This window comes from Canis aureus, chromosome 5 (genome assembly GCF_053574225.1).
Source record: "Canis aureus isolate CA01 chromosome 5, VMU_Caureus_v.1.0, whole genome shotgun sequence".
NCBI lineage: Eukaryota > Metazoa > Chordata > Mammalia > Carnivora > Canidae > Canis > Canis aureus.
In genome coordinates, this window is record NC_135615.1 from 17,720,757 (window position 1) to 17,746,496 (window position 25,740).

The 25,740-nt window shown below is 37.8% G+C and overlaps 1 protein-coding gene and 1 long non-coding RNA gene across 4 annotated transcripts in view; one reads left to right on the top strand and one right to left on the bottom strand.

Annotated features, from left to right (window-relative positions):
• LOC144313749 (outer dynein arm-docking complex subunit 2) overlaps positions 1 to 25,740 on the top strand; it is a 251,252-nt gene that overhangs the window by 204,516 nt on the left and 20,996 nt on the right. The gene's annotated exons all lie outside the window — the stretch shown is intronic.
• LOC144313754 (uncharacterized) overlaps positions 1 to 25,740 on the bottom strand; it is a 213,387-nt gene that overhangs the window by 147,744 nt on the left and 39,903 nt on the right. Inside the window, exon 3 of one of the 2 annotated variants that reach the window (XR_013379389.1) lies at positions 16,350 to 16,530. The exons of the other annotated variant lie outside the window; for it this stretch is intronic. This is a non-coding gene — a long non-coding RNA (uncharacterized LOC144313754). Of the gene's footprint in view, positions 1 to 16,349; positions 16,531 to 25,740 lie in introns of those variants that run through there. 2 annotated transcript variants of the gene reach the window in all.

Consider the following 25,740-nt stretch of genomic DNA (forward strand, 5'->3'; position numbering starts at 1 on the left):
ATCTTCAGTTTTCAGGGCTTCCTTTTAGAAATCTTGCCGTGATCATTCTGCTGTTTAGAGTGAATGTTCTTTTGCCACTATCAGAATGACTTGCACTAAAAATAACTTGTCTCTTTTTATAACTGTCTTAGGTTCTGACAGTTAACAGGAATTTGGTTTTCATTTATGGAATGGCATTGCAAATCCTGTTATTTTGAGAGATTTTGGTATTATCATTATGCCTCCCTAAGGCATGGAATTAAGAGACTATGATCCAAAATACTCAGAAAATGCATTTCCAGTTAGGAAAATGAGAATCTCAGTTGTTGATAAACAGACAACTGAAATCATTGGGTAAATCTTTTCTTTTTCTTTTACCTAATGGGAGTAGGTTTAAAAGATGATTTCACAGTTCAGTAATTCAAGATATTTAATCTCATCCCACGGAAGACTTGGGAAATAAATAGGCTATGTTTATTCCTATAATTCAGTGAAAACAGTAAGGAAACCCACTTTTTTAAGAATCTCACTGCCTCAAATGCACTAAATTCCCCCCTAAAAAACACTTTCTCATGTACTCAAATGTAGAATTCTGTCCCTTGATGACACTGGAGTAGAAAGAGAACCAAATTGTACATAATGCTAATTAATATATACAGGCACTGTATTATATACTTCTTCCTACTTGTGATCTTATTTGAAATACAGAAGAATTGGTAAAAATAGATAATCTCGTATCATACTAGGGTCTATCTAAATGGGCACAATCATCCTGCAAGGGCAATTTGGCAATGCATACCAAAAGCTTCATAATTTTGTGTGCGTTTTGGATTATGCCCAAGAGTTATTCTACAAGAGTATTTACCACATCATTGCTTATAATGGTACAAATGTTAGGGGAAATTTTGGCTAATCCAATTATGGTCCAACCATACAACAAAAACATGTTGTAGAATATTAACTAATGACATAGAAGGCCTTTCACAAAATATTGTTAAATTGGATAGCAGGTTCTGAAGCAGTATATACACCCTGAGCCACATTTTTAGAAAATTATTAGTATGTAGCTAGACACAATGAAAGAAGAAAGAACTTAAATACACCAATCTGTGATTAAACAAATGATTATATCTGAATAGAGCAACAAGAATGATTTTTGCTTTCTCTTTACCCATCTGTGTTTTCTAATCTGTCCAAAATGAACATGAATTACTTTTTTTCAATAAAAACACCCAATGAATTTACTTTTCTATTATTTGGAAACTGCTAGGATAGACATTCTTCCTAATACTAACTTTAAAAGAGAGATCCTCCATCAACAAATGGGATACACAACCCGTAGATCAAATTAATGAGCAGGGTTGGTTTGTTTTTTTTGTTGTTTTTGTTTTTTTTTTTTGATGAAATAAACATCTAACCTACTATCAGAATATTTTTAATCTGCAAAATTTTGAACATTTCCTTATTTGGTCTTTGTAAATTCAGCAGATCAGTTCTATTCTCAAGCATATAGGAAGTAGACAAATGAAATAACTCAGAAGGTCATTGACAGATTGCTTCATAAAACGTTGTTGTTTTGAAAAGAATGATTTTACCCATTCATTTATTTACTTCATTATAGATAGCTAAGACAAACGATATAGTAATTTACTAACATATTTTGCCCGTATAGTAGAAATACAGTATAAGTCTAATAAGAAATACAGTCCCAACAAAATTTGCCAGCCAGTAAGTAAATTCTGTAGACTATCATAGAATTCTGATCTCCCCTTTTGTGTGCTATTCTTTTATGCTCTAATTGTTAAGATTAATTTCCTTGCCTTCAAGCTTTTATTTTCCTTTTTTCTCTCCACTCAAATCTCTGTCTCTAGCTTCTGTTCCCATTTTCTCTGATGAATGGCTCTTACATCTTCTGCCTCTTAAAAAGTTTTATGCTTTAGTTTCTATAAATGCAAGATGTAAAGTTAATATTTCAATATGCTTTCAATACACAACTGTCATGCTGACTTGAACTCGTCTAACAGATGGAATCCTTATACTCCCAATTCATTATTTTCAAATATTCAAGTAAAAATAATTTATTCTTTATTTGCATCTGTCAAGACTAAAAGGAATTTTTCTTCTCCAGTTCATGCCACCCTGATTTATTAGTTGATAAAAAGACATCCTTTGCAAATTACATAATTGGCTCATGATGTTCAGAGTTAAGATTTGTCAGAAGTTTAGATTTATGTCCCAATTTATTTTAATGATTGAAAGGTACATTAGTGTACATCAGCATGGTTCATACAGTCTTAGAGAATCTATAGCTGGTTGGCTTGCTCATAGAGAATGACTATTATCAAAAATGAAATTTAGATAAAGTGTGGATAGTTAAATGCAAATTGTTTTCACTATTGAAAACTGACCTTTGTCAGTAGATATGTTACATCAGGAATTATAAACTTAGGGTCACCTGGGTGGCTCTGTGGTTGAGCGTCTGCCTTTGTTTCAGGTCATGATCCCAGGGTCCTGGAATTGAGTCCCGCATCAGGCTTCCTGCAGGGAGCGTGCTTCTGCCTCTATCTATGTCTCTGCCTTTCTCTATGTCTCTCATGAATAAGCAAATAAAACCCTTTCCTTAAAATCCTTTTCTTAAACCTAAGTGTTCACAAGGGCTAGGCAAGTAACATAAGTGAGTGTAAATAGCTAGATATGTTGTTGTTGTTGTTGTTTTTAATGGTTCGTGTATCTTTTATTTTTTTTATTTTATTTTTATATATATATTTTTTTTATTGGTGTTCAATTTACCAACATACAGAATAACCCCCAGTGCCCGTCACCCAATCACTCCCACCCCCCGCCCTCCTCCCCTTCTACCACCCCTAGTTCGTTTCCCAGAGTTAGCAGTCTTTACGTTCTGTCTCCCTTTCTGATATTTCCCACACATTTCTTCTCCCTTCCCTTATATTCCCTTTCACTATTATTTATATTCCCCACATGAATGAGAACATATAATGTTTGTCCTTCTCCGACTGACTTACTTCACTCAGCTGTTGTTGTTGTTTTTAAAATAATATTGACATGAGAGGGTGGGGGTGGGGGAAATAGGTAATGGGGATTAAGGAGTGCACCTGTCATGATGAGCACCGGGTGATGTGTGGAAGTGTTGAATCACTAGATTGTACACCTGAAACTAATATAACACTGTATGTTAACTATACTGAAATTAAAATAAAAACAATAAAAATAAAATAAGAGTGACACAATTGGCAATGGACCTTTAGCCTTCATGTCTGGGGGACAGAGACTGGAGAACTAGGGAGTGCAAACAAATTACTATTCATCTCTAGCCAGTTGTTACCAAATCTTACAACTTCTCAAAAGAAATTCAGATTTTTACAGGCATCCTCCCAAATTTTAAATATTGGCTATTCTATCAGTCTGCTAGGGCTGCCATAACAGAATACCATAGTGGCTTAAACATCAGACATTTATTTTCTCACAGTTCTAGAGACTAGAAGTCCAAGATCAAGCTGCCAGCAGGTTGGTTTCTGATGAGGCCTTTCTTTCTGGCTTGCAGACAGATGCTTTTTTTTTTTTTTTCTGTGTCCTCATATGCCCTTTCCTCTGTGTGCATGCAAAGAGAGACAAGTCTCTGATGGCTCTTCCTCCTCTTATGAGGACCCTAGTCCAGTGGGATCAGGCCCCACCCTTCTGACCTTATTTAACCATAATTAACTCCTTAAAAGGCTTTCTTCAAATTCTGAGATTGGAAGTTAGGGCTTCAACATATGAATTTTTATGAGATACAGTCTATAACAACAAACATGCAGAAAAATCAAAATGATTCTTTGAACCAGATATGGTTCACAAGTCTGCAACATCATAATCTTTATCTAGTAGGATGAAAGATTATTTGACTAAATCCTGACAATTGCATCCCTAAAGATGCCTGATGTTAATCAATAGAAAACCAAAGAAAATAATTAGTGCAAAAGGACACATGTCAAAACTATCTTGGTCTATGTAGATTCATATTATGATAGCAGCACTATAAAATGCGGTACTGAAGAGATTGGCTTCCTCAAATTCAGATAGAAGCTGAGAAAAATTACTCTGAAGAAATAGATTATCATAATGGTAAGTGTAGGGTCATAGAATAGCTGTGGTGGAGATATCTTTAGGGTCAAATCACTTCCCTCAATTAGGCAAGTATTAAAGCTGCTCAGACAGAAGCTTATTTTTTTCCAGAGGTTCTCTAGATATTGAGTGTTTCCATTCTCCCTCAGACAGATTGAACTAACCAGACTATGAAGGTGAAAAGAGTCTTGAAAATTACTTTGAGGAATCTGAGCTTAATCCTACAGGCTATTGTTCTTCAGACCTGTTTAATACAGTCTAGGGTACCTGTTACAATGTGAAGTCTGGGCCCCACCCCAACCTACTGATTCAGAATCTCTGGGGAAACCCAGAATCTGCAAACTCCCTAGACTGTAGTCACCGGGTGTTGAGCACAGAAAAAAATATCTACACATGGGTTTCCTAAAAGTTAATCTGGTCAGGGTATAGTGAATAGATTATAGAAGAGGAATTGAAGCCAATAATTATTGGTTATACGGGATCTAGTTCAAAGCCACAGAGAGCCAACACTAGGGAATAGAAATGGAAAGGAAAAAGTATGAGAAAAAGATGTTAAGAAAAAATTGGCAGGACTGATAAAGTCTTAAAAGTAACAAATAATGCTATTCTCTTATATGTTAGAGATTGAATCCACAATCATGAAATGAACTCTATTTCTATACTGTTATACTGGGAAGCACCCTAGTATACCTCCAAAGCAGTGCTGTCCCATAGAAATAAAAGACAAGCCACTCTGTTTTAAATATTTTTCTGCTCAATATCACTAACCATCAGGCAAATGCAAATCAAAACCACAATGAGATATCAGCTCACAACTGTCAGAATGACTAACATTGAAAAAATAACACGTTTTGGTGAGAATGTGAAGAACCCTCATGCACTATTTGGTGAAAATAAAAATTGGAAAAGTGTATGGAGTTTTCTCAAAATATTAGAAGTATCACATGATCCAGCAAACCCACTTCTGGTTATTTATCTGAAGAAAGCGAAAACACCAAAGAGATAAATACACCCCCATGTTCCTTTCGGCCTTATTTATAATACCCAAGATATGGAAGCAACCTAAGCTGTCCATTGATGGATGAATAGATAAAGAAAATGGCGTAGGGGTGTGTGTGTGTGTGTGTGTGTGTGTGTGTGTAATGGAATACTATTCAGCTATTAAAAACCAGAGAAATCTTGCCATTTGTGACAATATGGGTAGACCTGGAGGAGCTTAGCCTAAGTAAAGCAAGGTACATGGAGAAAGACAAATGCCACATGCTCTCCCTTATATGTGGACTCGAAACAACGAAACAAGAACCCAAGCTCATAGATACAGAGAACAGACTGGTGTGAGTGAAATGGGTGAAAGAAGTAAAAAAGTCACAAACTTCCATTTATAAAATAAATAGTCCTAAAAAAAAAAAAATAGTCCTGAGGATGTGATGTACAACATAGTGACTATAGTTAAAACTACTGGATTGTTTGTTTATTTGAAAGTTGCTATGAGAGATCTTAAAAGTTCACATCACAAGAAAAACTTTTTTGTAACCATGGTTGGATGTTAACTAGACTCCTTGAGGTGATCATTTCACAACACATGCAAATATTGGATCAATATGTTGTACATCTGAGACTAATAAATGTATGTCAATTATATCTCAATTAAAAGGCAATAAACACAGGGGTGGCTGGCTGGTTCAGTCGGAAGGGCATGCAACTCTTCATCTCAGGGTGGTGAGTTTGTGCCCCACGTTGGGTGTAGAGATTAAACAAACTTTTAAAAAAGTAACAAATACATAAATAAAATAAAATTTCTAGTAGCCCTATTAAAAAGTGTTAAAACAGGTGAAATTAAGTTTACTATGTTTAACCCAATGCATCCAAAATATTCTCATTAAAACATTTAATCAATATAAAAACTATTGAGATCCGTTACATTTTCTTTTTCACTAAATCTTTGGAGTTGATGTATATTTTACACCTATAGCACAGTTCAACTCAGACCAGCCTCAAATCAAGGGCTCTCTAGTCTCATATAGCCAGGGGGATGCCATGTTGGATAAGTCTTAGTCTATCCACTTGGCTAGGGTAAGGGGTTTCTTTAATTAATACTATTGCTTTAATTTATACAAGTTTTCATTATTTAGGTTATGTTAGATCATTCGCCATCTTGTTGAGTGTTGTTTCCCTTCTGACAGATGTTTCAGTCATGCTCTTTCTATTGCATGATGATTTTTTAAATTTAAATTTGTATGAATTTTGAATTTCAATGAAATTCATCTAGAAGGCTATAGTCAGCATTATATTTGGGGTAAAGTTATTTTTTAAAAAGATTTTTTATTTATTTGAGAGAGAGAATGAGCTGGGGAGGGGCAGAGGGAGATGGAGAAGCAGATTCCCTTGCTGAGCAGAGAGCCCAATGTGGGGCTCCATCCCAGGACTCTGGGGTCATGACCTGAGTTGAAGGCAGATGCTTAACCAACTGAGTCACCCAAGCGCCCCTGATACAGTTATTTTTAAATGTTCTTTATTATGGTAAAATATAAATGACATAAAATTTACCAGTGTGGCCATTTTTCAATGTACAGTTCAGTGGCATTAAGTTCATTCACATTGTTGTGTGACCATCACCACAACCCATCTCCAGAACCCCAAATTGAAACTACCCATTAAACAATAACTCCTCCTTCAGCCCCTGGTAATCACCATTCTACTTTCTGTCTCCATGAATTTGACAGTTCTAGGAACCTCATATAAGTGGAATCATATAGTATTTGGTCTTTTGTGTTTGGTTTATTTCACTCAGCATGACTTCAGAATTTCCTTCCATTTCAGGGATGGATTCTATTCCATTGTAAGTATATACCACCTTTTCTTTAACCATTCACCCACTGAGGGGCACTCAGGTTGTTCCCATCATTTGGCTACTCTGAACGTGGGTGTACAAATATCTGTTCAAGCCCTTGCTTTGAGTTCTTTTGGGTAGACAAGCAGGAGTGGAATTGCTGAATTAGATACAGTTATTTTTAAGACTTAACTCCTCAAATTTATCATTAGAAAAGGTGGTTTGGGGCATCCTTACCAGCAGAGTCAGTGGACTTGAGATACACTCACACACTGTCTCTCTAGAAGGACCTCTGTTTCCTAAGCATTCCAACAGCTTCACGGTCACTGACTCATAGACAAAGAATCCCCTCAAGCTGCTTCAGTAGGTTCAGTATATTTTAAATCCTGAAGGAGCCAAGTTCTTCCAGTGTGTGATTCAGTGAGTGCAAATTAGGCATTTAAGAAGGTATAGTCATACTTTTGGGAAAATAGTAAGGCCTTGCAACTATGCCACTAATAGTACCAAAATGGCCTAAAAAATGAACATTAACTCTCATAAGTTCCACTGTGTGATGTCTAGGTTGTGCTAAAGGGGAAATATGTCTCTTCTGCAACTACCATGTATAATACTGCACTTTTTGAGAGAGAAAAAGGCTGAAGGCCTCTGAAAAGTTTGTTCTGGAGCTATTAGAGCTCTTTCCTCGGTGAGAGCTGCGATGAGAATTTGTGCAATTTGCACTGTGGATGCAATCCAAACTTCCATACAAATAGTCCTGTAAAGACAGTAAGGCCGGTTTCCTGACTGCTTGCAAATGCTGCTGTCTGCACCTGCGCGCTCTTCCCCTCCAGCTTTATGCACCTCCACTGCAAGGCCATGGTAGCACCAACCAAACCTCGTCTTATTGGAGTGTTGTGCACACATCGGGAGGAGCTCACAGCTAGACCCATGTGTTGCTTTTTAAAAGCTTTGGCTGTTATTCCCAATCTTCACTTGCAAGGTGTAAAACCTTAAGGGGTCATCTTAGTTACACTGTCTTGTTGAAGCAATAAACACCAGCTGATGCTGATTTAAAACAGAAGATGAGCTAACACATTGTGCTCTCTGAAGTCAATTTATTTGGGTTATTCTTTTAATCTGAACTAATTATGAGCTAAAACAACAAATGTGAAGGTGTAAAGGAGAGTCCTGTCTTCTTCTCTGCCTATGAATGCATCAGACAAATGTGTGAGACAGATGTGCTCTTGCCAAGACTTGCGGTCCAGCTTCTCAGCTCTGCAGATTCTGCTTGTGAGCCCAACAGAGCTCAAATGGACCTGCCCTGGATGGTGGCTGTGTGAGATTTTCATTTTTGGATAATACTGGTAATAATTTCCTGAGAAAGAATATTTCTCTTTTAGCCCTTTAGGCAGAGGACTGATGTTCCAAAGAAGGAATGAGGAATTCCTTTTTTTTTAATTTATTTTTTATTGGTGTTCAATTTGCCAACATATAGAATAACACCCAGTGCTCATCCCATCAAGTGCTCCCCTCAGTGCCCATCACCCAGTCACCCCATCCCCCTGCCCACCTCCCCTTCCACCACTCCTGGTTCGTTTCCCAGAGTTAGGAGTCTCATGTTCTGTCACCCTCGCTGATATTTCCCACTCATTTTTTCTCCTTTCCCCTTTATTCCCTGTCACTATTTTTTATATTCTCCAAATGAATGAGACCATATAATGTCTGTCCTTCTCCGATTGACTTATTTCACTCAGCATAATACCCTCCAGTTCCATCCACGTCGAAGCAAAAGGTGGGTATTTGTCGTTTCTAATGGCTGAGGAATATTCCATTGTATACATAGACCACATCTTCTTTATCCATTCATCTTTCGATGGACACCGAGGCTCCTTCCACAGTTTGGCTATTGTGGACATTGCTGCTAGAAACATCGGGGTGCAGGTGTCCCGGCGTTTCATTGCATCTGTATCTATGGGGTAAATCCCCAGCAGTGCAATTGCTGGGTCATAGGGCAGATCTATTTTTAAGGAATGAGGAATTCCTTATTGAGCATTGGAAAACCCTCAATTTATTCTTTTTAAAAAAAAACCTCTATTGAATTTTAATTAATATGCAAATAACTGCATAGATTTAATCTGTACAGTCGATGAGTTTGGACATATGCAAACACTCATGATACCAGCACCACAGTTAAGGTAATACACATAGCCAACACCTTCCAAAGTTTCCTTGTGTCGGGGATCCCTGGGTGGCTCAGAGGTTTAGTGCCTGCCTTCAGTCCAGAGGTGGTCCTGGAGGCCCGGGATCGAGTCCCCCATCGGGCTCCCTGCGTGGAGCCTGCTTCTCCCTCTGCCTGCGTCTCTGTCTCTCTGTCTCATAAATAAATAAAATATTTAAAAACAAAGTTTCCTTGTGTCACGTGTGTGTGTGTGTGTGTGTGTGTGTGTATAGTAACATGAAACCTACCTGCTTAACAAATTGTTAACTATAGGCAATGTGTTGTAGTTTCTAGAATATTCTAGAATTTTTTAAAACTTATTCATGTATCATAAGTGAAACTTTATAGCCATTGACCATCTTCCCATTCCCTCCCAGCCCCCACCCCTGGCAACTACTATTCGTTTTTCTGCTTCTCTGAGTTCATTTTAGAATAGTCACAGAAAATCTCATTGAAGTGGAATCATTCAGTATTTGTCCTTCTGTGAGTGGCTTATTTCACTTAGCATAATGTCTCCCAGGAAAAAAAACATTAATAATAACCTTCTAAAAGTAATAATTATGATGATGATGATAATAATAACATTCTAAATAAATATTCTTAGATGATCAGATGTAGTCCTGGCCCTTCTATTCAGAGATCAAGGAAACTAACATAAATGTCTTCGATTTCCCTTCCTTTATAGAATACTTTTGTGTTCTAATTTCAATCTACCTCACCGGTCTTCTCTCCCACTATTCTCTTTCAAATATATTCTACATGTACTCTGGTCCAAAACAACAAAAAAAAATCACATATGTTGACTTGATGTGCAGAAATTCATAGAACTTTAATTTTTACATGCCTTTCTGCTGATGGTTGAAAAACTTGATTTTGCCAAATAAAAGTGTCCAGCCTCTCTTGATTTAGAAGAATAGCTCTTTTGGATTAACTTTGGCATTTTTCAGGGTTTGCCCACTTCTTGAGTGTTCTTCCTTTTCTCACCTGCTTCCCTCACTGGCACCTTGTAGGCAGGGAGGATTCCTGGGAGGTATAGAGGAGCCTCTAGGTAAGTTATGTTTCCCTGATGGTTGCATCACCAGTCTGCCTCCCTGTCACACTGCAGGGAGTTTGGGCTCTCATGGTCGCTGGGCATATTGTGTTGGTGGCTGCTGATGTGTGGCTGGAGTTTGGGGTGTTGTGCTGGCAACTGTGCTGATGCCTGGAGTCCTCCATGGATCCTAGTCAAGAGGGAAGGCCTCATCTCAGCAGCTTCTCTTGAGGACCCCTGGCCTCTTCTGGCATCCAGGTCACCACACTGCTGGGCCCTCTTGGAGGGCTGGGATGTGTCGGCAACTTTCCCAGCATCTTAAAGCTGTAAGAGGATCTTATGAGGCTGCTCTGAGCTCACCAACTTAGATGTCCCTCCCAGCCAGGTGTGCTGGGGCATCTTCCTCTGGGATGCTTTGCTGACACAGGAACTTGTCTGAGGCTTGCCCCTACTCAAGCTATCCCTAATATTGTTTTGTTTCCCTCAAACTCCAAGTGGGACAAGAGCTTGCAAGCAACCTCTTCCCCTTTTCTTCCTTGCATTCCCAGGCATCTCCTCCCAAAGTAGAGGGTTTTCATTCTCCTCTATGTTTGGGCACATTTTTTAATGGTATTCTTCATCTTTCTCTGAGGCCACCTCTCAAAACTTTGGTTCTTCAAATAAAAACTCTGCTCCAAGACATTTGAGAAAACATTCCTCTATTGCTTGAAAGGCTATTTTTTTCTATTGATTATTCATTCAGTTATTTATACAATTATGAGTATGTAGCTCAATTAAAGTTCTCACAGCAAACACATCCATATAAGATCAAGATCATACAGATCAATGAGTGGACACCAACAGCACCCCCAGTTCTCTTTCATACCCTCTCCCCATCACTGCACAAAAGCACTCTTTTGATTTTCTAGCACTGCAGAGTATTTGAAAGTCTAATTTTTTGAGACTATTATTTATCTCCAGACTTTATTTTAAAAATCTAGTTTGAAACTTAAAGCTGAGCGAGGACTTTGTTCTGGACAGTGTTCAGTCTCCCTTTCCCTGCAAAAAATTATCTTCATCTTCTTTGTTTAATGGAGGGAAGGCTGCAGGGTTTTCAAAACAATCAACTACCCGAACAAACAAATAAAAAATACTAACTCTGGAAATAATAGGGAGGAAAAATACATCATATGGTATTTCAAACAACTGTCCACTATAATCAGCCAGACTAAACTGTTTCTCTTCCCCAAATATGCTGTACTGTCCTGCTTCTACATCTTGCCTGCATTGTTCCCTCTACCTCAAACACACCCAAGAATTCAGTTTTAACTTCACACCTGTTTTGCTGTTGCCTGGCTTTTTACATTGGTTGGTGAGCAGATTTCTCTTTTGATCCCAGATGTACTAAAAGAAACATTAGCAATGAATTAATTAAAATGACTTCTTACCAATGCCAGAGCTGAACTGGTGTGCCATACCATGTTTTCAGTAGTCACCTTAAGCTTTTGAAACAAATGAAGACACAACGTATCTGATAGACAGAAGCTTGTATTACCTGATGGCTCCTGGTGACTGAACATTCTCTGGTTTGTGGGGTGATCTTATGTACTAAGATTTAGATAAAATTGGCTTGAACCTACATAAGACAAAAAAACTCAACACTTTGAATATTTCCAGGAATTCTTGGGTGGGACCTATCTTTCTGACTTACTGCACAATTCTAATCATTGCTTGGTTCTTCTAGATGTTCAGTTAACCCAAGTCTCACTTCTGGCAACTACTCCCCTTTCCTTCCTCCCTTCATACCCTTGTGATTGCAGATATGAAACACAACCTCTTTTCTTTGATTCTGAAAAATACCACGCATCCAAGGCAAACATGAGTAGGAGTCATTTGTGGGAGATTCTGGGGTTAGGGCAGGACTAAAGAAAACTTACTCTGTAATACCAACCTCAGCTCTGCCTCCCAGCCATTCTCACAGTTGACCTCTGACTGACATTGCCTGCCCTGTTGGGCTCTTTCTTCCTTACCACCAATTTTCCTTTCCCATAGCCTCCCCCATTCCTAGCACTCTCCTTCCATGATGGTATCCTCAGAGATTTAAATATTTCTCTATCAATTAGCTTTTGTTGGTTAACAAACCATTCCAAACAACCACTTATTTAGCTAGTAATTCTGCTGGTCAGCAATTTGGACTAGACTCAGCTGGGCACCCTCATGCATCTGCTATCATCGGGAGGTTAGCTTTGCTTTTACTAGCTGGGCTCTCATATGTCTAGGGCCTCACCTGGGACAGATGAGCTGACATGAATCTCCCATGGAGTCTCTCATCCTCCAGTAAGCTAACCAGTGTTTGTTCACATGGAGGCTGGGCCAAGTTCTAAGAGAACAAGCACATGTATACAAGGCTTCTTGAATCCTAGGAAAAACTAGTACATCACCTCTGCTGCATTTGAAGTCATGGGTCTCCACTTGATAGAGCTACAAAGTCACTTTGAAAAGAGGTATGCATATGATGAGCTAGGAGTGGGGTGGGGGATAATTATAGCTATTTTAGCAGATTATACAAGGACAGGAATTATACAAGGACAGGAATCCAAATACCCCAGTGTAGTGATCAGACAGGTTTCTAACTTCCCCGATATTGTCTGTAGAAAATGGGTCAACCACAAGCTGTGAAATAGATTTAAAATATACTGGAGATAGTTACTTGCTTAAAAATGCATCATAAGGGAAAAGTCCTTTTAAAATCAATTCTCAATAATGGCAGAGTTAATAAAGACTTAAAAGAGAACTAAAGCTTCTGTAAAAGTAATAAAAAAAAAGTTCCTTTCCTAAGGAAAAGGAAAGAAGCTGATGAGGGAAAAATAATCAGTTCTGGGAAAGCAAATTTCAACAAGTGTAGGGCACTGACAAGGAAAAAAAAAAAAGACTTGATGGGAAGAAAGGATTCCAGAAGAGCTGGATGCTCTTTAAACAAACAATTTTGGCAGGTGAACAAACTATATGGGAAGTGCAGGACAGGGAAAAGCCTGCCAAATTGGAGGAGCAGAACTGTGCAAAGTTCTGAAAGGCAATTTAGAGAACCAAGGAAAGATGTTGAGCCAGATCACCAAGGATGAACAAAAAGAAGGAACACAAATGTGTACGGACCACATCAAAAGTGAGAAAGATAATACAATGTAGGGTACACACAAAAGACATCAGGAAGCAGTTAATCAGCTGCAATAATAAAAACCAAGTTATTATTGACTATGTTACCATATGGCTAAATAAACAGTCCTGGATTTCATACATTTCTCTACAAGCCTGTTGTCTGACACCACTGTCAGCACTGACTAAGATGCATGTAGTTGCAAAGCAGAAACCCTAACTCAAAATGGCATTTAAAATAAAGGGAGGGATCCCTGGGTGGCGCAGCAGTTTGGCGCCTGCCTTTGGCCCAGGGCGCGATCCTGGAGACCCAGGATCGAATCCCACGTCGGGCTTCCGGTGCATGGAGCCTGCTTCTCTCTCTGCCTGTGTCTCTGCCCCTCTCTCTCTCTCTCTGTGTGTGACTATCATGAATAAATAAATAAAATCTTTAAAACAAATAAAAATAAAATAAAATAAAGGGAATTTACTGGACCTTGTAACCACTCTCCAAAGGTAGAGTGATCTTCAAGTAAACTTCCATTATAGTTTGAATTTTATTGTCTGAAATTATGTTGGCTGTCCCCTCTACTGTATGTTGTCTTCCTCAGCTGGGTTCCCTCATAGTTGCAAAAGGGCTGCAGCAATTCCAAAAGTCATATCCTCACATCACTCCATTCAAAAGAGTTTCACTTCCTCGAGCCACTGAGTAAACCTCTGGGCTTTCCGCTGATTGAACGGACTCAGGTAATGACAACATAGATTGCTTTAGACTTAACTGTATCCATCCCTGAGGAACCAAGCCAAGGAATGGATTTATGCTGATTTCATTGGGTTCTGTAGAGACTACAACATGGAGACTCCATCTCACTCACCTCACATAGCAGGTACTCAGTGGGGAAGTGTGCAGTGGAGGGAGCCAGTAAATTGCCTGCTTCAGGTAATGCAGGTGACAGAAGGGGAGCAGGAATAAACTGTCCTTGACTGGGCTCTGATTTGGGTGAATAAGTAGGCAAATAGTAAGAAACAAGGCTATTGTGTAACAAACCATGGCAGGTTATAGAACATTCTCAGGGAGTAAACCTTAGCTTGGATCTCTTGCATTTCTCTCTTAAAGAAAAGCAACAATTCTATGTATTAAAAAGCATAATAGGTGCTACAAAGCCTTCTCCTCTTCTCAGTTATTGTGTCACTAAATGTGTGAGAGTGTGAATCCCATTTCTCACAATGGGTCTTCCACAGAGTCAAAGGTTCTTGTGCGGGACACCTGGGTGGCTCAGCGGGTTAGCACCTGCCTTCACACCCAGGGCGTGATCCTGGAGTCCCAGGATCAAGTCCCATATCGGGCTCCCTGTAGGGAGCCTGCTTCTCCCTCTGCCTAGGTCTCTGCCTCTCTCTCATGAATAAATAAATAAAATCTTTAAATCAAAACAAAGGTTCTTGTGCTTCCTGCTCAATTCCAAATAAAACCAAAAACATTTCAATGCAAATAGTTGTCCCGTATGCAATTATCATGTCAATAAATTCTATTTTCATTTCAACAAAATGTAATTGGTGAGAACAACTGTGGATGATACATTTATTCTTAAATTAACAGTAACTTTGGCCTTCTAAAAAAAGCATAATTTCAGGTTTTTTTCCCTGTAATTACTAGTCTTCATATCTTTGAAATTTCTAGGGAAAAAAAATTTATTTCCTGGGGAAAATGTTTTGAGTAAGCCTCTAAACCTCATCTGCAAAATAAGAAAGATCACACTGACTTCATAGGGTACATGAGGATTAAAGGGGCTAGCTAACATATGAAAAGTAAGTACAAAGTGCCTGACATATTAATATAATATCATTATATAATAGAATTTATTAATATCATGTAGTAATATGTAATATCATTATAATATATAATAGCTATGTCATTATTACTCCATTTGCCTGTATTTACTCAATCCTTAGGCTAGACCTAGAAGGGTCACAATTTTTTTTTTTAGCCCATTTTACAGAGGAAACTGAAGCATAGATAATTAAAAGGCTATTGATTTTCTTACATAGTGACATGGCAGGATTTTCCTGGTAAGTTGTAGAATAAGATTCACACCTTGAAACCAGCTTTAAACTGGGGCATCTGGGTGGCTCAGTTAAGTATTAGTGATTTCAGCTCAGGTCATGATCTCATGGGTCATGACATTGAGCTCTGCGTTGGGTTCTTGGGCGCAGCAGGGAGGCTGCTTGGGATTCTCGCCCTCTGTCTCTCCCTTCCCACTTGCTGGGAAGAAATCTTTAAAAATAAAGAAATCTTAAAAAAAAATAATAAGAGGAACTTCAGATTTACTAATCTCTTACTTTCCTTGAACTCTCTTCTGATCACTACTCTACTTACTCAGTTGGAAAACAACAAATACATAATGAGAAGTTATCTCTCCTATTCATTCATAGTCAAAGCTACCTTATTGGGCTTTTATTTTCTAACACCTTCTATCTTCCAGCCTCTTTTGTTTTTAGTTTATAGATGATAAAATATTACAATTAAGCATAAATACTTAATCTTAACACTTAAATACCTGGCACTTAGTTGGTAGTCACTATTATTTATTGAAGGAACAAATGAATGAAACCCAACACTAAAGGGAAAAAAAGACTTACAGAAGAAATAAAAACTCTAATTCTTACACCACCACTCAGGCTAATGATAGGACCAAAGGAAGATAAAAATAGAAGAAAGCCTGAACTAGATGTGGAAACTAGGAAAAGTGGCGTTACATGCCAGAAACATAACAGAATTTCTGCTAAATATAAAGGGAATGGGAACAAACTATAGGAAGTCACAAAAGGTCAACTGTACATAGAATTTTACAAACTGTTTTTATCATTATCTCTTAAAATTTTTTTCCAGGTGAATATCAATATTACCACTTCATTTGCTTATCAACATCTCATTACATGTATATATATGATTTATTTCATTCTTGCTACCATTTAATTGTATCAATTTTTGCTTTTATAAAGCTGGCATTGAACATTGAGAATTTTTCTTATTTTTAAAGGCACCTGCTTGCAGAATGAAAACATGATTACAAAAGTTTTTTTTAAAGATTTTATTTATTTATTCATGACAGACACAGACAGAGAGAGAAAGCGAGGCAGAGACACAGGCAGAGGGAGAAGCAGGCTCCATGCAGGGAGCTCGACGTGTGACTCGATCCCAGGTCTCCAGGATCACATCCCAGGCGGAAGGCGGCACTAAACCACTGGGCCACCGGGGCTGCCCTGATTACAAAAGTTATCAAGAAAAAAATAGATAAAAGTTAGTATATATGACAAAAGATTAAAAAGCAAAAGAAGTTGAAAACAGCAAAATAAGATGACAGAAGAGCAAATATATTAGTAAATGAATATAAATGGAAGAATGTACCTCTTAAGAGGTTAAGAAAAAAACCTGTGTTCAGGTCTGAAGCTAATCAACTTCATTCAGGTTATATAAGGCACTAGAAGGAAAGTTACACATAAAAAATTAAAAGGATATGCAAGAAGAAATTAGGCAAATGGTTGTATAAAGGACCCAGGTCTTTTCCATCTCTGTGCTCTGACATCCCTGTTTGGGTTTTTAGGCTTCTAACGAGATGGTTGCAGCGATTCTGGGTGTCATACCAGAAACAGCAATATCCAGGTGGAAATAAGAGACCCCAGCTCTTGCTCAGAAGAAGGACACTTTCCCAAAGACTCCCTACCTACCCACACACTTCATTTTGGCCAGCACTGAATCCCACGCCTAATGATCTATCAACTGAAAAAAAGAATGGATTCACCCTTAAACCAAACAAACCTTCTCCTGAGACACTTAGCTGTGTGAGAAAGAGGTGGCTACCTGAACAAAACTGAGGTCCTGGTTCTACTAGAAGAGGGATAAATGGATGCTGGTTGAGCAACCAGTGATGATCACAACACCAGATAAATAGGAACCAAAGAAAAGGTGATGTATACTAAACAGATTTAAGCACAAAACAGCATTATTAAAGATCAAGAGCTACTTAGTGATAAATTTACCAGGAAGACATAATTATTCTGATTATGTATCCACCTAAAAACATAACCTCAAAATACATGCCAAAAAGTAAGCAGAAAAACAAGAGGTGGCAGGAAGGGGTGGCTAACAATTTAGATCATAGTGGAAAATCATATAGATCATAGCAGAAAAAGGTTAACATACCTTTCTGAGAGGCAGATTGAATAGATCAAAATTAAGTAGAAATTGAGAAAATCTGAACAACAGAATTATTAAGCTTGTCATAACATATATATGTGTGTGTATACATATATATGTTGTATATGTATACAGTCCTATAAATAAATATGGCATATACATATTAATTTCAAGCACACATTGAACATTTTCAAAAACTGATCACCACTTGACCACAAACACAACTCAAAAATACAATGCAACAAAGTTACAAATGCAATCAATAGCTAAAGAGAGCCAAGAAATTGATAAATTCAGAAATTTTAAAACCTACTTCTAAATAATTCATGGGTTAAAAAGAAATCATACTGAAAATTACCAAATAGAACTGATTGGCAATGTAACCCGACATATTAAAAACACACAGGATTATTTTCAGGGAAAATTCTTTCTAAGCAAACTGGAGTTAATCTTTTTCCTACAGCATATTTCCATCCCAAATGCTGACAGTGATAGAAAAACTTAGGAAAACATCTTACTTCTTCTATATACATTGGAAAGATTGCCCTTTGTTCTTTCTTTCCCTGAATGTTTTCATGAAGCCTCAACCAGAGTCCATATGCTGTTCATTTTCTCTTTATTAAGCATTTTTGTGGCAATTTTATACAATAGCCAGTCCAGTAATGGTCAGCCTTTCTCCACTGCCACCCCATAGAGAAATGTTTTCCTTATTCAATCAGGTACCTATCAGAAAAATCTCCTACTCTCTTGACCCCTCCACAAAGAAATCTAAATTGCCTTCCTTGGTGACTCTTCACAACTCTACACATTGGTAACCTCCTCTTTCTAGAACACCCACATGTGAATTTAAAACTCTATAGACAGGAGAGATATTGGTTCAAAGCCATGCAACATTTACCTTCTAACAGTAATTCAAATGTGTTGCATGGTCAACCTGACACAAGGAAGGAGGAAGAAAGAAATTAGCAGTTTGGTGTCTGCTCTATATACAGAGAGGGTGTGCAGAGAGGCTTCCACTTGACTTATCAAATGTGTAGGATAATAAACCCAAGTAAGGAAGATGAATGGGATGACTTCAGCCTCCAGGTATATTATAAAAATAATACATTATTATTTTACTTGAAATTGATTTGTTCTCATGGGTATCTAAATATGCACAAATATTTTTATGGATCATATGTTTGGTAAAGAGTGATTCTGCACATGGTTGCATTAAGGAAAACCCATTTTAGTTTCCTTTGACTTCATTCTAAGATCACAAATGTTGGCACTCTTTACCCGAACAAAGGATACACTTCCTTAAGCATGTTTCATGATAATAGCTTTCATTTTATTTTGGTTGGCTAGATGTATATGGCCTCTCCAAGTCCTCAATTATATAACCTGGGATTTCCACATTGTTTTTGACAGAAAAGTAGAACAAAAATAAGTTATGCAGACAAAATTTGAAACACATGATATGGAATTGAAAGGACTTAGTGATGAAAAAGTCTGAGTTAGTGGTAATCAAATCTTGAAATAGATTTGTTCTTAAGCAAACAGTTCAAAGTATTTGGCTATGCATCACTGTTTTTTCAAGCTTGAAAAGATTATATTGCTCTGTTTCTCAACTATAGTATATTTACAGCTGGACTTTGAAACTGATGCAGTAAACATCAAACTCTTATTCCAATCTTGAGTTATATTCTCCATTAAGCAGCCACTGCAGGGCTCTGGCTTCAGTATCACAGTATCAAGACTTGGTACAACTGAGGAAAAATAATAAGGTTTGAAAACTGTGGGCTGTTGCAATAGATATTTTGCTTTCATCATTGCAAAAAGATTGAACTGTTTTAATATTTTAATGGTATAGAGCCAGGTTATATTAAACACTTATTTAGTATCTATTATCCAATATCTTATAAGCTCTTAGTCTATTTGGGGGTTATGAATGTTTGTGTGAATCTGATGAAAGCTATGGCTCTGCATCCTCAAAATTTTGATATAATTTCAGTGAGTGGGCTCATAGACTCATAAATTCACTCATGGATCCCAGTTAAGAATCTTAGCCCTAAAGAATCTGAAAATGTAAACTCTGAAAAAAAAAAGGTTTTCCTTGACTTTTGGAACACAAGATCCTCTTATTAGACACTAGATGTACATAGGAGACATCCATTTTAGGTAATTTTTAAAAGAACACTCATGAGAATATTAAAGAGAAACTATGTAATTGTTAGAAAGATTTTAAGATTTGAAATCTTTTCACCAAAAATTGACATCAACCTCAAAAATGGATAGCTAAAGTGCTAGATTAGATTCCAAGTTCAAATGGTTTTATTTTTCATTTTTTATTCTATTAGATAAAAAAATGCTAACTCACAATTATAGGTCATCAGAACTGGCAGAAAATGTTTTATGGATCTGACAAATGGCTCTGGATATTTGGATTGAAATTATGGACAAACTTCCAATTGAGGACTACTTTCAGCATTCTGTCAAAGACCAAATCAAGGAACATACCACACTCAAGAGCTGGACTGTTGTATGCTTTGAGTTGGAAGTTAGGGGCAAATGATTTCCATTCTTTGGTTCCATTTGACTCTGAAAAGCATTCCCACTTCTGTTACAGCATATGTATGTGGTTTTATAATGTGCCCAATATGATGTCATTATTTTTTTCCTCTGAAGATGGAAGAAAATTGAGTATTTGATGTTTGAAAGGACTTATACACAGCATGATAGAGCTGTTTGCACCAGAGTTTGATTTTATTAAGAAATTCTCTTTTTTTCTCTTAAACATCAAGAAATTAAGTTGTTTTTGGCTCTGAAGTGATAGGATCAGGCCATTAACAAAACCCACTATACTGCAATACAAGCTACTTTGGCAAACCTCTTGAAATCATGGCAATGCTCTTTGCTAGCATTTTTTAAGAGGAATTGAAATATATAATATAACATTTCTTACTGAAGTTGAGGGCCTTCCTCTCACTTTAAACATATGATAAAAGTGAATATTGTACATGTTCATCGTTCACTGAGCATGTTGAATACAACTCATTACCAACAGTTCTAATTTGGTTATAGTCCCATTTACCACTATTACCCCCATATTTTTTTAAAGATTTTTATTTATTTATTCATGAGAGAGAGAGAGAGAGAAGTAGAGGGAGAAGTAGACTCCATGCAGGGAGACTGATGTGGGACTCGATCCTGGGTCTCCAGGATCACAGCGTGGGCTGAAGGCGGCCTAAACCACTGAGCCACCCGGGCTGCTCTATTACCCCCATATTTAATCAAGGATAAAAAGCATATTAATGGCCACTATATCAGATAGGACATAGATACTGTTGCAGGTTAAACCAAAATACAGAGCCTAAAACAACAGAGAAGCTTATTTTTCTCCAATACTAAGGATCTTAGTATTCAAGGTGGTGCCAAGGGTCTGTCCCATAAAATCAGCAGATGGCCATGTTCCTTCTCTCTTGGCCTAGTGCTCTTCTAGATGTTGCCCTTGTCTGCATTATCTAATAGAGCCCACTAGATCCATAATTAGCCATGGCAAGGAATAAAAGAGAAGGGGAGGGTACAAACCATAAAACTGTCCATGTAACTCATCCAATAGCTATAGTCATATGGCCACAACTGGCTGCAAGAGAGGCTGGAAGATGTCACCTTTATTCCGGGTGGCCATGGACCCAACTAAAATAGTCTAATACCATAAAAAGGGGAGATAGAGGATGAACATTGAGTATAAATAGTAGTCTTTGTCAGAGCCACCCTGTAAATCAAGCATTATGGGTTTGACTTTCACTCGAAACCTTTTATTACCAAGCAACACATTTCTTACCAGAGAATTTGTGTTCTGTCCGTTTAGCCCAACTTTTTTCCTGGTCTTCATAAGGGAACTTTCACAATTGTTAACTAAACCAAAAAAAATAAGGTTTTTCAGTGATAAATAGAATTTTTTTTAAAAAAAAAAGAGCACTTTCTCCTAATCCTTTCCCAGCATATATTCTTTGAACAAATTATTATTAAGCATATAAGTAATTTAATTCACTCATAAAGTAAAATATCTGCACACATACACAATTAGGGAGTTTTCTTTTGGTCCAACTCAAATTGGGAATTTGTTGGTTCTGGTCACAAGGACTTCCAAAGGGTGATGCCACCTTTCGGCACAAGTTGTCTAGAGTCCACACTTGGGGAACAAACTTCAGGGTATGTGTCAGAGGTTTTTTTTTGTTTTGTTTTGTTTTTTTATTGCAAACAATAGAAATTAACTCTGGCTAGCTTAAAGGGAAAAGAAAAGAGTGCATCACGTGGAATGGGGATTGCTCATAAAAAAAGAGAAAGCAAAGGACCAAGTCTCACGAAGGACAGAAGTCAAGTCAGGGCAGCCCTGGGTACTAATGGAAAGACGCTCAAAGAAACCCTACCTCAATGAATCAGCTCTAGCTGTGTTCTGTCCTTGGTCACTATGCTCTGGTTTCATACTCTGGGAGAAGATTCCAAAGCTTTTTGTTATGGGCTTAATTGTGCTCCTGCCTCAAATTCATATGTCAATGTCCTAACACCCAGTACTTCAGAATATGACTGCAGTCACTGGAAGTTCTGAGAAAATATATAATGGCCTAAATATCGTACAGAGCTGCCAAGCAATATAAAATAGAATGATTGCCTTATGATATAATAGTAATTAAAATAACTATTATCATTATTATAGATAACATGTATTGAGTACTACTGTCTGCCAAGAACTGTGAAGGACACTTTTCTGCGACATGTTATTTAATACATTCAGCAACCTCATGAGCAACTGACCATTAACTATTATCTCCATTTTTAAAATGACAAAACCAAAATTAGTGATAAAACCAGATTTTGAATCTAAACCTATCTGAACTTAAAACTAGAATTCTTGGGCAGCCTGGGTGGCTCAGTGGTTTAGCACAGCCTTCAGCCCGTGCCTTCAGCCCAGGACCTGATTCTGGGGACCTGGGATAGAGTCCCACGTCGGGCTCCCTGCAGGGAGCCTGCTTTTCCCTCTGCCTGTGTCTCTGCCTCTCTGTGTCTCTCATTAATAAATAAATAAAATCTTTTTTTAAAAAAACTAGAATTCTTATGCTAGCAAGCAATATTACCACTTAAAGTATTCAAACAGTAGTTCAACTTGCTATGGAGGCAGAAATCATAATTACCATTTTCCAAACCCATAATCTTTGTGGGAGTTTTTGATTTATAGAAGCACTATACTTTTCTTTGCTTCAGCTTTGGTTAGTACATTCTTGGGGGAAGGAGACTGAGGGGCTTAAGGAGCAATTGTTAATGAAAAGCTTTTGAAAGTTACAAGATTATTGAACTGTGTGCTACACTGAACAAGACAGGTAGAAATTATTAGATCAAAACATATGCTGACAACACAAAGAGAAATTGAGGAGTCAATCCCATTTACAATTGCACCAAAAACCATAAGAAACCTATGAATAAACCTAACCAAGGAGGTGAAAGAAAGACCTTTACTCTGAAAAGTATAAAACATTGATGAAAGAAATTCAAGATGACACAAAGAAATGGAAAGACATTCTATCTTCATGGGTTGGAAGAACAAATATACTAGCCAAAACAACCTAAACATTTAATGTAATACCTATCAAATACCAAGAACATTTTTCACAGAACTAGAATAAACAATCCTAAAATGTGTATGCAACCACAGAATATCCTAATAGCCAAAGCAATATTGAAAAAGAAAAGTAAAGCTGGAGGATGCCAATCCCGGACTTCAAGTTATATGACAAAGCTATAGTGATCAAAACACTATGGTTCTGGCACAAAAATAGATATAGAGATCAATGGAACAGAAGAGAAAACACAGAAATGAACCTACAACTGTATGGTCAGTTAATCTTTGACAAAGAAGAGAAGAATATCCAGTAGGAAAAAGTCTCTTCAACTAATGCTTCTGGGAAAACTGGACAGCCACATGCAATAGAATGAAACTGGACTACTTTCTTACAGCATACACAAAAATAAATTCAAAATAGATGAAAGACCTAAATGTGAGACATGAAATCAAAATCCTAGAGGAGGATACAGGCAGTAACTTCTGTGATATCAGCTGCAGCAACTTCTTTCTAGAAATGTCTCCTGACACAAGGGAAACAAAAGCAAAGATAAACTCTTGTGACTTCATCAAAATAGAAAGCTTCTGCAAAGGGAAGGAAACAATAAAAAAAAAAACTAAAAGGCAAACTACAGAATGGGAGAAGATATTTACAAATGACAAATCTGATAAAGGGTTAATAGCCAAACTATATGAAGAAGTTGTAAAACTCAACACCCTCAAAACAAACAATCCAATTAACAAATGAGCAGATATGCACACATAATGGAATATTACTCAGCAATGAAATCTTGGGACGCCTGGGTGGCTCATTCAGTTAAGTGTCTGCCTTCACTTCAGGTCATGCTCCTGGGGTCCTGGGATTGAGCCCCGCATCAAGCTCCCTTCTCAGCAGAGAACTTGCTTCTCCCACTCCCTCTGCCCCTTCTCCTGCTGGTGCTCTCTCCCTCTCTCAAATAATATCTAAGGAAAAAAAAATCTTGCCACTTGCAATGCTGTGGATGGAGCTAGAGAGTATTATGCTAAGTGAAGTAAGTCAGTCAGAGAAAGACATATACCATATGATTTCACTCATATGTGGAAACAAAAAAAAAAAAGAGAGAGAGAGAGAAAGAGGCCAACTAAGAAACAGACTTTTCACTCTAGAGAACACACTGATGGTTCCCAAAGGAGAGGTGGGGGGTGAAATAGGTGATGGGGATTAAGGAGTGCACTTGTGATGAGTGCCAGGTGATGTATGGAAGCTGAATCACTATATTGTCCACCTGAAACTAATATTACACTATATGTTAACTAAGTTGAATTTAAATAAAAACTTAAATAAAACCTACATGCCAACAATGTTCACAAGACAGTGAGCTCTAACTACTCTGGAAGACCTTCCAGTGTCCATATGTTTCAAGTCTTTAAATCATTCTGCTCTGTACCTTGTCACCAAAGAACTGACCGACCACTACCTTTTTTGCAAAAAAAAGGGTAGAAGCCTACTCTTGTAAGAAACCTACTTTTTGAGGTCAGAATGAAATGTTTAGCATTATCTCTTATATAATGCAATCATTCCTCTTAGGGTAATATCTGCCAGCCTGGCCTGCATATTAGAAAACCCGAAGGGCTGTTAAACAATGTATAAACCTGGGCCTCATTCCCAGACATGCCGGTGCAGGGGGTCTGGGATGGGCTTGAACATGGGTATTTTTGGAACCCTCCTCTTGTGCTTCTGATATGCAGCCAGGGTTGAGAACCAATGCCTTGTAACTATATCACCTAACTGCACTTCAAACAAACAATAAACTCCAATTTTTCTTTAAGACACCTACCTGAATTTATTTAAGTCAGAAAAGCATCAGACTTGTCACTGGCTTTTATCCTTTTTATCCTAATGAAAGTTCTGATGGTATTAATCAATCCATCTTGTCAAACAATGTGGGTATAAAACTTTTTCTCATTCACCATCAACAGCATAGGAGATTCCTGGCATACTTGCAAAATTTGACCAAAAGATATCCATACCTTTTTGTTCTAGACTATTCTACCCTTATAGTCTGTTTAAGGGCTATTATTATTTTTTTTTTAAAAAAGGTTTTATTTATTTATTCATGAGAGCCACGGAGAGAGAGGCAGAGACACAGGCAGGGGGGAAGCAGGCTTTATGCAGGGAGCCTGATGTGGGACTCAGTCCCAGGACCCCGGGATCATGACCTGAGCCAAAGGCAGATGCTCAGCCACTCCAAATAGTCTCTTTAGTTTTTTTTTTTTTTTTTTTAAATATTATATATGTGAAGAGAAGTTGCTTAGGGATAGGACTTGGTAGTGTGTCCTTGTCTATTGTGACAATAACACTGCATTGCTGCATTGCTGGAGAGAATGTTGTGTTTATTGCTCATGCATCTGGGGTGATTTGAGGATTGGTTTAGCAGTTCTGCCAACCTTTGCTGGACCAGTTCACACAACTGGGGGTCAGCTGGCCATTGCCTGATCCAGGTGACTGGGCATAAGCAGGGTGACTCTGGCTGTGCCCACTTTCTCACATCCTCCAGCAGGCTAGCCCAAAGATATTCTCGTGGTGATGTCCACAGTGTTAGCAAGCCACAGACACCTTCTTCAAGACTTGGCTTGTGTCAGTCAGGTCAGCTAACATCCCACTAACCAAAGAAAGTTAGCTGGCTGAGTTCCT